Genomic DNA, 11,939 nt, shown 5'->3' on the forward strand with positions numbered 1-11,939 from the left:
GGCAAATTTACTATTTCATTATGCACTGAACAGTCTATTACAAATTCATTAATACCAGTAAACTATTTCAAAGTGCCTATGAAAATACTTGGCTTAAATTAATTAATTTTTAATTTAAACCTTTATAATTTCTCAGATTTTTCATTTGTTATTTAATCATTATGGTCTAATGGCTTAATATAGTTAATGCAGTTACTAAACTGTTAACTCACACAAGGATTTTTAGCACTTTTTGGGGGGTACAAATATTTAGGTGGAAATATTTGCCAAGAACTTTGTTTTTAAAAGTCAATGTAAGGAGACTAATATTGTAAGATGGCAATGTTGAGCTAGGTTCAGATTTTTCTCCCCTCACACTTAATGAATGACATAACCAGAAAAAAACATTATCAAAAATATATTACAACAATCCATCAGAGGAAGGAAGAGCACATTGCTACACCCAAAACCTTGAGAAACTATGTGGAATCAAGGGGAGAAATCAGTGTATGTTAGTGTTTGGAATTATCAAATATTATGTGAAAGGAGTGGGGTATACCAAGATAAAAATTAAACTAATAACTGATCATTATTCCCCAATTTGGCAGACCAAGACTCAGCAACCCACTTAAAGAAGGTATTCATTCCATAATTAAGCTACAACCAAAACATGGAAATTCACTAAATTCAATATTTTGTTTTTTGTTTTATTTTTATCAGCTGGAAAGAAAAGCATGAAAGGGAAGATCAGATAAACATAGTTATCAAGAATTAATTATCTTTAGACTTAAATAGAGATGAACTAGAATGCAGATAGTGGGATAATAAATAAGAGAAAACTCTCTGTAGGAACTGACTCACCCTAGGAGAGAGTTTTCAGCATGTTCCAATTGTGTTTCTACTCTTCCACATTCAGAACTAATAAGAACTTGGCCAAATATTTGCATAGTTTGCCTTTTCCCCCCTTTGGCAGATATTCTAGAGGATATAACATCTCCTGTGAAACCAAATGATGGGGATTACTGTCTATTAAAATGACATGTGGAAACGAAAATGAAGCCTGAATGGAATGCTCACAAAACAACAAGCAAGCAAACAGGTTTCTTTGAATAGGTGGACTGTTTGACAGAGGATGCTTTTTAAAATGTGTAGAAGGGGGTTCAGCAACTGCAAATGCCAAGACACCACACCTTTCCACTCCCTTCCCATTCATAATCTTAGAATATCAGACAGACATGCTGTCAAACTAAAGCATGTAAAGAAATCTTAATGCATGTTCTCAGATAAATGGAGCTGGAAATAGTGGTGTAATGGTAGGAAACACAGTCATCTTAAGTATGTAACCAATGAAGAGAAAAAGGATGGCATAAAGGTTGAGCAACAAATATGAATTAAAAAAAGGAATATAATGTGCAGTAGACATCTTTTATTTCAAAATAAAAGACAATTACTTGTGTTGAATGACTTGCTAACTATAATAGATCAGTGTCAATATAATGGCAGTGAAGTAAGCTTCAAAGTCCAGGCAATAGACAAGATGTAATAACTTCTGATACCAATACATTTTAAGAACAAAGAAATAAGACTGGTATTTAATTAAGATCTTAGAGGGATCAAGGCACTTAGTAGACAAAATAAAAGATAAATTTTGACATTTATTGTCAGGTACTAACAATGAATAAAAACATTAAAAAGTTGAAAGCTTATAGAAATAGCTATTAATAGCTATTAAGGGTAGAATGTGATACAATAAAATATAAAGAGAAAACTCTAAAAAAGTAAATGCTAGAATTTGTTTTCTAATATAAAGTTCTGAATCAGCATATCAAAGTCCTGTTACATAAAAAAAACAAGCCAATGATTAAAACCTAGACAGTAGTTAACTTTGTATTAATAAATTACAAATATAAGGAAACACAATTTCAAACATTAAATGGACCTTAAGATAGATCTTTAAGTGTATCTTATCAGCAGTTTCTCTTAATATATTCTTTATTTCCCTTATTGTATGTTACCTATTCTCACAAATGATAAAAGAAAAGAAAGGGGGGAAAAACAAAATAGAAAATGAAGGGAATATGAGAATGCCAATGAGAGTACTACATGGCAATATAAAAATGGAGAAGTAAGCATCAACATCCCGAGAAGAAGAAAGTATTAAAGTATTAATCCATTTGTTATACTTCAATCCTATTTAATAAAGAGAGAATATGCTAATTGACCCTCATGCCATCACAAAGATGGCTGTGCCCATAGTCAATAAGGAGGGAATATGTTAATTGACTCTCCCACCCTCAAAGATGGCGGTGCCCACAGCCAATAAGGAGGGAATATGCTAATTGACTGCTACACCTTCAAAGATAGCAGTGCCCACAGCCACAAGATGGCTGGCAGGGGAGAGCAGTTGTGGGGGACCAGGCCTGCAGAGGAGGGCAGTTAGGGGTGACCAGTCTGGCAGGGGGCAATTGGGCCAGCAAGGGAGCAGTTAGGCAGCAATCAGGCTGGCAGGGGAGTGGTTAGGGGGGTGATCAGGCTGGCAGGCAGAAGCGGTTAGGGGCAATCAGGCAGGCAGGCAGGCGAGCAGTTGGGAGCTAGCAGTTACAGATTGTGAGAGGGTTCAGGCTGGGCTGAGGGACACCCCCCCCCCCGCAGTGCATGAATTTCATGCACCAGGCCTCTAGTTTATATATAAAAGCCTAAGCAACCATTCGACTGTTCTGACTCCTCTGAACAGTCCACTGATCACCAAGGGTCAGACACTCAATACACAGGCATGGAAACATGAACAGACGGATGAATCTCAGAGGGGAAGTGGGGAGGCGGAGGGTGGGAAGAGATTAACCAAAGATCTTATATGCATACTAGAGGCCTGGTGTAGAGTCCCTTGGCCTGGCCTTCAGGGATCAGGCCAAAACCGGCAGTCGGACATCAACTAAAGTGCTACATAATTGATATTATCTTTTGCAAAGTACAATGTGATCTGGCTCATCTGAATAGTCTAAACTGGTTTTGTACCCTTCCTCTAAAAACACACACTGTGCCTGCCACACCCAAGGTACTCCCAGTATCATTCCAAACTTGCTTCACATTACAGCACTTGTCCTCCTACTATAAGCAGTCTTTCAATGAAAGAAACATCCATACCTTTTAAAGAACTCATAAGATTTTATTTGAGCCAAACTGAGGACAATTGCTGGGAAGCAAGATCTCAGATGCTCTGGAGAATTACAGCTTGCTGTTTCTTTTATGCATCTGAACTTAAGGAAGATGACAGGAAGGTGGGAGAAAGCCAGTAGCTGAGTGAATTACATGATAGTTCAGATTAAGTGCTCTCTTCAGAGTACTCACACTTTAGAAAGAGGAGTCAGAAAGGGGGCATTTCAAAGGTGTGCTAATCTAGATATATAGAAACAATACACAGGGTTTGCTTAAGGCAAAGGCAAGCCTTTTAGGAATGAGTTTATATGTCTGGGGCATGACTACCCACAATGACCTGCCCAGTTAGGAATTTATGATTGGATCACCCTATGAAGTTACTTTCCATAGAACCCCCTTTTCATCCACAACTCATAACTTTTCACTGGAGGCTTTTTATCATCTTTTCATACTTGCAGTTTTTTCCCCACCACATTCTATATTCTGACATTCTGCACGTTTAGCCGTGTCTGCTCTTTCAGAGACAAATTTTTGACCCTAGAACACAAGGAGTATGTTCTTCATTGGACTAAAAAAAATTTACGTACAGAATGGAAAAAATCAATGGATGCAGGGATGGAAGACTAAATAAATGGTAGCCTGGGAGACTTATAATTTAACTTCCAAACAAGGATGCTGTAGATAATTAAACGGAAACATTATCTAATAATTTCCTATATCACAAGACATGAAATTGAGACTGTCATGGGCTAATCTATTGGTTTGGGGGAAATTAGTAAATGTGATCACCCACCCTACTTGTCAGTTATTGAATCCTTGAACTTTGGATGTGAAGATAATTGTTTGCAAAAAGTTTATAAAATATGAAATTCTTTTTCATTTTATTTTTTGTTTATCCTCATTGTTGAAAGTATTGCAGCTGTTCCCTTTTTTCCCATGGACCCCCTCTACCCCACATCTGCCCCCCAACCCTCCTGGCCTTCACCACACTATTGTCTGTGTCCATGGGTTATCCATAAATGCATATGAGTTCTTTGGTTAATCTCTCCCTACCTCCTCTCTCCCCCACCTTCCCTCTGAGATTCCACAGTCTGTTCCATGATTTTATGTCTCTGGATCTATTTTGTTCATGAGTTTATTTTGTTCACTATATTCCACATATGAGTGAGATCATGTGATACTTATCTTTCTCTAACTGTCTTATTTCGTTTAGCATAACACTCTCCAGGTCTCTCCATGCTGTCTCAAAGGGTAAGAGATCCCTTTTTTTTTGTTACAGCTGCATAGTATTCCGTGGTATAAATATACCACAGCTTTTTATCCACTCATCTACAGATGAGCACTGGGATGTTTCCAGATCTTAGTTATGAACATAAGGATATATATATATATATTCTTTCTTAACTGGTGTTCCATGTTTCTTAGGATATATTCCTGGAAGTGGGATTACTTGGTTAAAAGACAGCTCCATTTTTAATTTTTTAAGGAAACTCCATACTGTTTTCCATAGTGTCTATACCAGTCTGTAGTCACACCAGCAGTACACTAGGGTTCTCTTCTCCACATCATCACCAGCACTTGTCATTTGTTGATTTTTTGATGGTAGCCATTCTAACAGGTGTGAGATGGTACCTCATTGTTGTTTTAATTTGCATCTCTTTGATGTATAGTGACTTTGGGAATTTTTTCATATGTCTCTTGGCCTTTTGTATGTCCACTTTGGAGAAGTGTATATTTAGGTCCTTTGCCAATTTTTTAATTGGATTGTTTGTCTTTCTTTTGTTAAGTTGTTTGTGTTCCTTACATACTTTAGAAATTAACCCCTTATCAGAAATATCATTGGAAAATATGTTCTCCCAGACAGTGGACTCCCTTTTCATTTTGTTGATGGTTTCTCTTGCAGTGCAGAAGCTTTTTATTTTTATGTAGTCCCATTTGTTTATTTTCTCCTTAGTTTCCCTTGCCTTAGGAGATATGTTGGCAAACATATTGCTACAAGAGATGTCTGAGATTTTGCTGCCTATGCTTTCTTCTAAGATTCTTATGGTTTCACGGCTGAAATGATTAAGCATTTGATTAAAATGTATGATTTTTAAAGGACTGGTTCATACATAATCAGAGATAGTTGGGTTTTTTTTTTTAATTAATGAACAAGGCCATTCAAAGCCTATCAGTTGTGGCACAACACAGAGATTTAACAAACATGTGTCTTACATTCACATTGACTATTTTATGGTTAAAACTTTGTATTTATCCTGAAGCCTTTTTGTCAGATAATTTCATAGCTCAGGTAGGATTGCTGAGTTCTGAATTCCTGATTTTAAAAGGAGTCCAGACTTAATTTCACTGATATCTTAACCTGAGAGACAGATTGAAAACAAGTAATGAACAATCTTTTTGAAAGTTCTTCAACACCAAATTCAATAGATAGCCTTAAATGCAATTGAGATTTAGTTTTTAAAAAAGAACATGATAGCAGGCTATTTTTCTGCCAGGGTACTCAGACATCAAATACAAGAAGAGGGAAAACAAAGAAAAGAACAGAAACCTGCCTGTCGCATCTGGACTGGCAGCATCTGCTCCTGGCTTTTGCTCATCATTGACAGACGTTCAGTCCAAAATTGGAAACACAATTGATATTGATAGGAGCTGGTCAAGGAAAGGACCATGTTGCCTGCACTAAATGATGAAGAAATTAAAGGCACTACCCTAACAGCATTACCTGTCACCCTCTATAGTGCTAGATACAGTTATACAGAGGAATGATCCTTTGACTTGATGAAGTTCAGGACCTTTCATGCAGGACTAAATGAAAATAACAGGTTTGATATTTTCCTTTTAAAAGCCTCATAATGTGTTTATGTTTTAAATGAAGTATACCCAGAAATGTAATTCAGCAGGTAAGCTATTTCTAATTTCAAAGGAATTATAATTATGACAACAAGGAAAATACAGCCACATGGGAAGAGGCAGAAGTGGTTATAGAAGTCCATCCTAGAAGCAATGAAAGCCAGAGAGTGACCTTGTCCACAAAGTCAGAGCTAGCAGCGGGGGTCTATTCTCACAAACAAGCAGTCTCTCTCTGGGGTCCAGGTTGGAGAGGCTTACTGAGGATCCAGAGTTTGGGCCTTGAGAAGAGATGGAGTGGTGAATGAACAAAACTCACAAACAACCCCTGTGTCCAAATAGAGAAAGAAAAGAGAAAATCATTGAAATACAGAGTGTGACCCCTATTGTAAGTGCTGTGGAGAAAAAGAAAACAAGGAATGGACATAAGATGTTATGTAGGGGGACAAATATAGGGGGAGGCGGTAGACATTTTTAAAAGAGCCATCAAAAATAGCCTTCTCAAATGCAAACTATAAGAATGAAATTTTCATCCAAAGAGCCAGACAGAGAGAAAGGGGAGGTGTTCTCAGGCAAAGGGAACAAGTGGAAAAATCCAAGGGGTAGGTTCTGGTAGGTACAGTCAATATGGTTTTTTTGTTGTTTGTTTGTTTGTGAGTTTTTTGGGGTTTTTTTTGCAATTTGATAGGGAAGCCGCTCCAGCTTCCTACTATTATTTACATATATTTTTCTTCAAATTTCTTAGGTCTAAGTAAATTGCATGACCTTAGTTAGCTAATACTGTGGAGCTGACAAATACAATTTTCCCAATTAAAGTTTTATAGTTTTAGTTCTTTAAGTCTATGACCCATTTCAAATCATTGTGTGTGTATAGGCTGATGTAGTGTAAGTATGTTTCAAAATTCATATGTTGAAATCTGATGTCCAATGGTATTAGGAACTGGGATCTTCAGGAGGTGATTAGGTCAGGAGAGCGGAGCCCTCATAGATGGGATTCGTGCTCTGAGAAAAAGATAACTCACAGAGTTCCCTAGCTCTTCCACCAGGTGATGCTACAAGACATCCTGGATTGTCTTGACCCATAGAGCACAGCCTGAGTTGTGGGCTCAATCCCTGGTCTGGTGTGTGAAGGAGGCAGCTGATAGATGTTTCTCTTTCTCTCTTCCTCTTGCTTTCTGTCTTCCTCAAATCAATAGAATCATATTTGTAAAAGATGTGTCATTAAAATATTATTCTATGGACTTGAAATAAAACTATAAAAGTCAAATCTAAACACACAAAAGTCACCAAGTCTACTGATGGCATGAGGTAGTAAAAATGAATTATTTGGATCCTATCAGTGTTCAAGACCACAGATTGTGCACCCTTAGAAACACTGACCTTTGAAGAAATACGTTGGTGCTATTAAATAAAGAAACAGCAGTGTTTGTGGTGCTGTGTTGATGTGAGCTTATCATTCCCCAAGGCTCCTGCTTTTCCAAGGAAACGGATGTGAAAAGATTATTCGTTTCAGACCTTCTGAAAATTGCAGATAAGGGTTAGAGAGTTCATTGTACATAGAATCAAATCCATCTTTGACAGGCACAGATCAGTTGAACAGACTCTAAGCTTTTCCCCATCTCTCCCTTCATCACCAGCAAACAGAACAGCCCTGGAGAAAGCAGCCAGCACCTGTGAACAACCCATTGCATCTGCTTAACATAATGAAACATATTTGGTCTTTGAGTCAGAAGCGACACTATTTTAAGAGCCTCACAATTTGCTCCGGACACTTTGGTCTTCGTGCAATATGACCTTGTAAAAGATGAGAGTGAGTTCCCTCGCTGTTCACTGCTACCCTTCCCTACAGAAAGAGCCACAGAGAGCAAAAGAGCTCACATGTAACCCCATTAAATAAGACAGCAAGTCCAAGTGGCATACAAAGCTTTTAAACAAACTAGATTGGTCCATAATAATAAGAAACATATTTCACATCTGTTGCACAGTTCAGGGCTTTTAACGAGTAATAGGCGAGCATGCTGGAAAGAGCCGCATTGCCCCATCAGTATATCATTGTCAGGGGTAGTGCTGTCTCAGAAGAAGCACTTATCTCATACACTTTATTGCTTGATAGCTTGCTGATTGCTTTTACAAAGCCATAAATTGATGGCCTGATTCAGTGCTGACATTGGGTTATGTTCATCTTCGGTGATTGATGTGCCGAATTAGAACTCTTGTATTCTTCTCCGTTTCAGCATATGAAATTCTAACTAGGTCTGTCTGATGTCACAAATGAAGCAAGATAACTGATGCCAAATGAGCCATATTTATTCACTTAAATAACTGGCTTTTCCCTTTAATAACATTTCCATAATTTATGTTTTAATGTCTCCCTTTCCAATTAAATTGTCTAGCCAAATTAAAAGAAACTTGAAAAAAATAAAGTGTTGTATTTCTTAAAATCTGCAGTTTCAAAGCAGATGCAGTAAAGCATATAAAATCAGAACATGTGATTTATTAATAAATCAATTAGGCAAATTTAATAATGCCACTACTTTTCAAACTTAAAAGACTATTTCTTTATTATTTTGTGTTAACTAGAGTTCTGTTTGATTTTGTAACTTTAAAATAGGCATGGCACTAGAAAGGTAAAAATAAGTAAAACAATAAAAAAAAGCAGAGCTGTTCTTTTGTTTGATGTTTCCTCTCCTTTTTCAAAAAATTCAATAAGATAACCTTGACTGAATTAATATTAATATTAACCACATTGCAAAAGAAGCTAGAAAATTCAGTGATATGATTTTTCGTAGTTGAAGAAAATCAAATAGCAAATATATTTTCAAGCCAGTATATGAGATGACAGACAATCTGATGCATAATTAAATAACAGATCTAGACCAGTGGTTCTTGACTGGGCATGAGTTTATCCCCAGGGAACATTCAGAAAGATATGGAGACATATTTGATTGTCACATAGGGGTGTTGCTACTGACATTGCGTGGGTGGCAGCCAGGATTGATGCTAAACATCTTACAGTTGAGAAGTCATTCCCCTACACGGGTGTTTCATTAAGTCTGCTGCAGATAAGGGCCAACCAAGGAAGACATGTCTTAGTGTGAATACACGATGATAGTGTGAAGTACTTAAACAGAACATGTTTCCTAGAGAAAAATCAAACCAGAAGAGAGTGATCAATGATTTGACATTTCTAGGTTTTATGAAAATGTTACTTCTGTTTTCTAAAGTACAGAAAGGTTAAGATGAACACATTATAAATATAGAAAAAATGAGTATTGAATGCATATTTTGGGGGGATAATTTACCTTAAATTAAAATAACATAGCACATGGTGATTGAACATCTAACTCACAGGTGGTTTTTCTTTGAATATAGTAGTTAAAATTAATCATGGATATTTGACAACATGGATTCTTAAGCTGGTGCTTTGGCTACTCTGTTATCCATAACAGCAAAATCACCGTCAAGACATTTTCTGTTACATACACAATATTAATATAAAGTATGCAAAGAAATAATAAAAATTAAGTAGGTCTGACAACGGGGCATGGAGTTGTAGGCACACCAACCTTAGCAGAGGAGAAAAGGAAACGGAAGCAATATAGCCTTTACTGCTGCCATCTCCCAAGCTAAGACATCACACCTTTCACACACAGCTGATCAATACCACACATGATCTTTATCATCATCTGTAAGACAGCTTCTTCCAAGAGCGCACAAGATAGGGGTGACGGTTCTCTAAATTCCCTTATCACTTTCTACCTCCCTCTGTCACATATCACAGCCTATCTCCCAGTTACTTTGTACATGTTTCTATCTTCTGCCCGGATGCTATCCCTAGGAGGGCAGCCTTTGGATTTTTCATCATTTTATTTCCTCAGTCTTTGGCAGAGCACGATGAGCACAGTGGATTCTTAAGCACAGTGGTTGAATAAGTGGGTGATAAGGAGGAATTGAATGGATGGGAGGATTTGTACCTGGAACATTTTGATGTTTGGAGAAGCTGGGAGCTTGTTTCCAAGTCTTTGAAATTATGTGTGGTTGGAGATGCCTCTCCCATTCTTAACTCCTCACAGAGATCAAATGCTTGATTCCATATGTCAAGGAACCTAGGAAACACTAATATTAGCAACAGAAAAATAATAGATCTTAACTTGTGTGTTTAAATCATGTATTTATAAATACATAAATACCAGTATATTACATAGCAAGGGAAGGGACATTTAAAGGTAGACTGGTAGTATTTGAATCAGTTTAGTAAGATTCATGAGACCATTAGCATCACTTTAATGCATTTAAAATATTTAATTGTTTCATTTCAATAACTAAGCACGATACACAACTGGTTAGGCTGTAAATAAGTATCTCTAACTGTCAAGGAATATACACAAAATAGTTGAATTGCATGACTACGTATCATACACAGTCACACTAGTTTATGGAGGATTGGTGGGTGTGCTACATACATTTTGAGAACATGGTGCAAACATTTTGATAATAAAGAGATCAGTATCAAATGTGGTGAGGGTGAGATGTTAACTTATAGGAAATTATTCTAGAAAAAGGATCAGAATTATCTTGTAAATGTAAGGATTTCTGTCCCTTTTTGAAATATTTCTATCAGGTATCTTTAAATTTTAACCTGAAATTATTTTGCTCAGCACAGATTTGAAAAATATCAAAGCTCTTCCTTCTAATTGTATTTGCCAAACTATTACCAAATAAATGCAATGTGAGGCAGTGGACTTCCACCTCTCCTTTATTAAGGAATAGCAATTATTTACTCAATTTATAAATACCATTTTGTAATTCATGAATATGTATTTATAGTAACTGCTCAATAACAATATGAATAGGAAAATACAATTTTTATACAAAATGGAATGTTTTAATTAAAGAAAGGGCATTTTCTTAGAGTTCATACCTACATATTCAAATATTATGTTAAAACAAGCTTTAGTCTGAAAGGAAGTTAGTAAGTAAAACTTAAATATCAAAATTAAGAAAACAAATGCAAAATGACATGTTTTTTGAGAAAGTGTTAGAAAGAACATGCTTACAGAAAATGAAATGTAGATGTAAATGCTCTTTAAATACACCTTTATCAAGGTCCACATTTCAATGTCCTCAATGGAGAAAACCATGAAAGAAAAAGAATCAGAGAACATGTGACAAAAATGGAAATAGCCATGTGTTTTATAAGATGGGCAGGGTTTCTCACTAAGAGAATGTGTCCCTAATGACCTAATAAATTCACTTGGCATTCCGTAGTATTTGTACTCATTCCGTTTGTTATTTTATACTAGAGCCCTTATGCACGAAATTCGTGCAAGGGGTTCGGCCCTCACAGCCCCAGCTGCCTTTGCCCCCCAGCCTCAGCTGCTGCCACCCTCTGCAGATTGATCGATTTCAGAGTCCCCCCCCCCCTACCCTCCAATAATCGCCCCACAGAGGGTGGCAGCAGCCGGGGCTGCCTTGGTCCTCTCAGCCCTGGCTGCCTTGAGGCCCCACGGCCCCACCCCCCACCCACTGATCATTCTGGAAAGTCATTCTGGAAGGTCATTTTGCCATCTGGTCTAATTAGCATATTAACTCTTTATTATACAGGATTGCTTTTCCAAGTGTCTATAATGTTTTTTATACACAATCTTCTTCCTTCAACCTCATGTTAAGCCCTTTGGGGTTTTTACCCATTAGTTCAAATCTGACCATTTTATTATTTGGTTAAGGGTAAAAGACAAATTACTTTTAAGTCTATTGTTTCATCTTCTGGATTCGATGCTTTTCTTTTCACTATAATTTTGATTACACAGTTGTAAGTTAATGCTTTCCATTCCCTAAACAGGTTTGGAGTTACATTGTTGTAAGAAGTCTACATGGCAGTTTTGGCTTGATGTTTTTCTACCCACTAAAAAATTACTCTGTATGTATGTATGTATACGTATGTATGTATATGTGTA

This window comes from Myotis lucifugus, unplaced genomic scaffold (assembly GCF_000147115.1).
Source record: "Myotis lucifugus unplaced genomic scaffold, Myoluc2.0 scaffold_82, whole genome shotgun sequence".
Lineage (NCBI taxonomy): Eukaryota > Metazoa > Chordata > Mammalia > Chiroptera > Vespertilionidae > Myotis > Myotis lucifugus.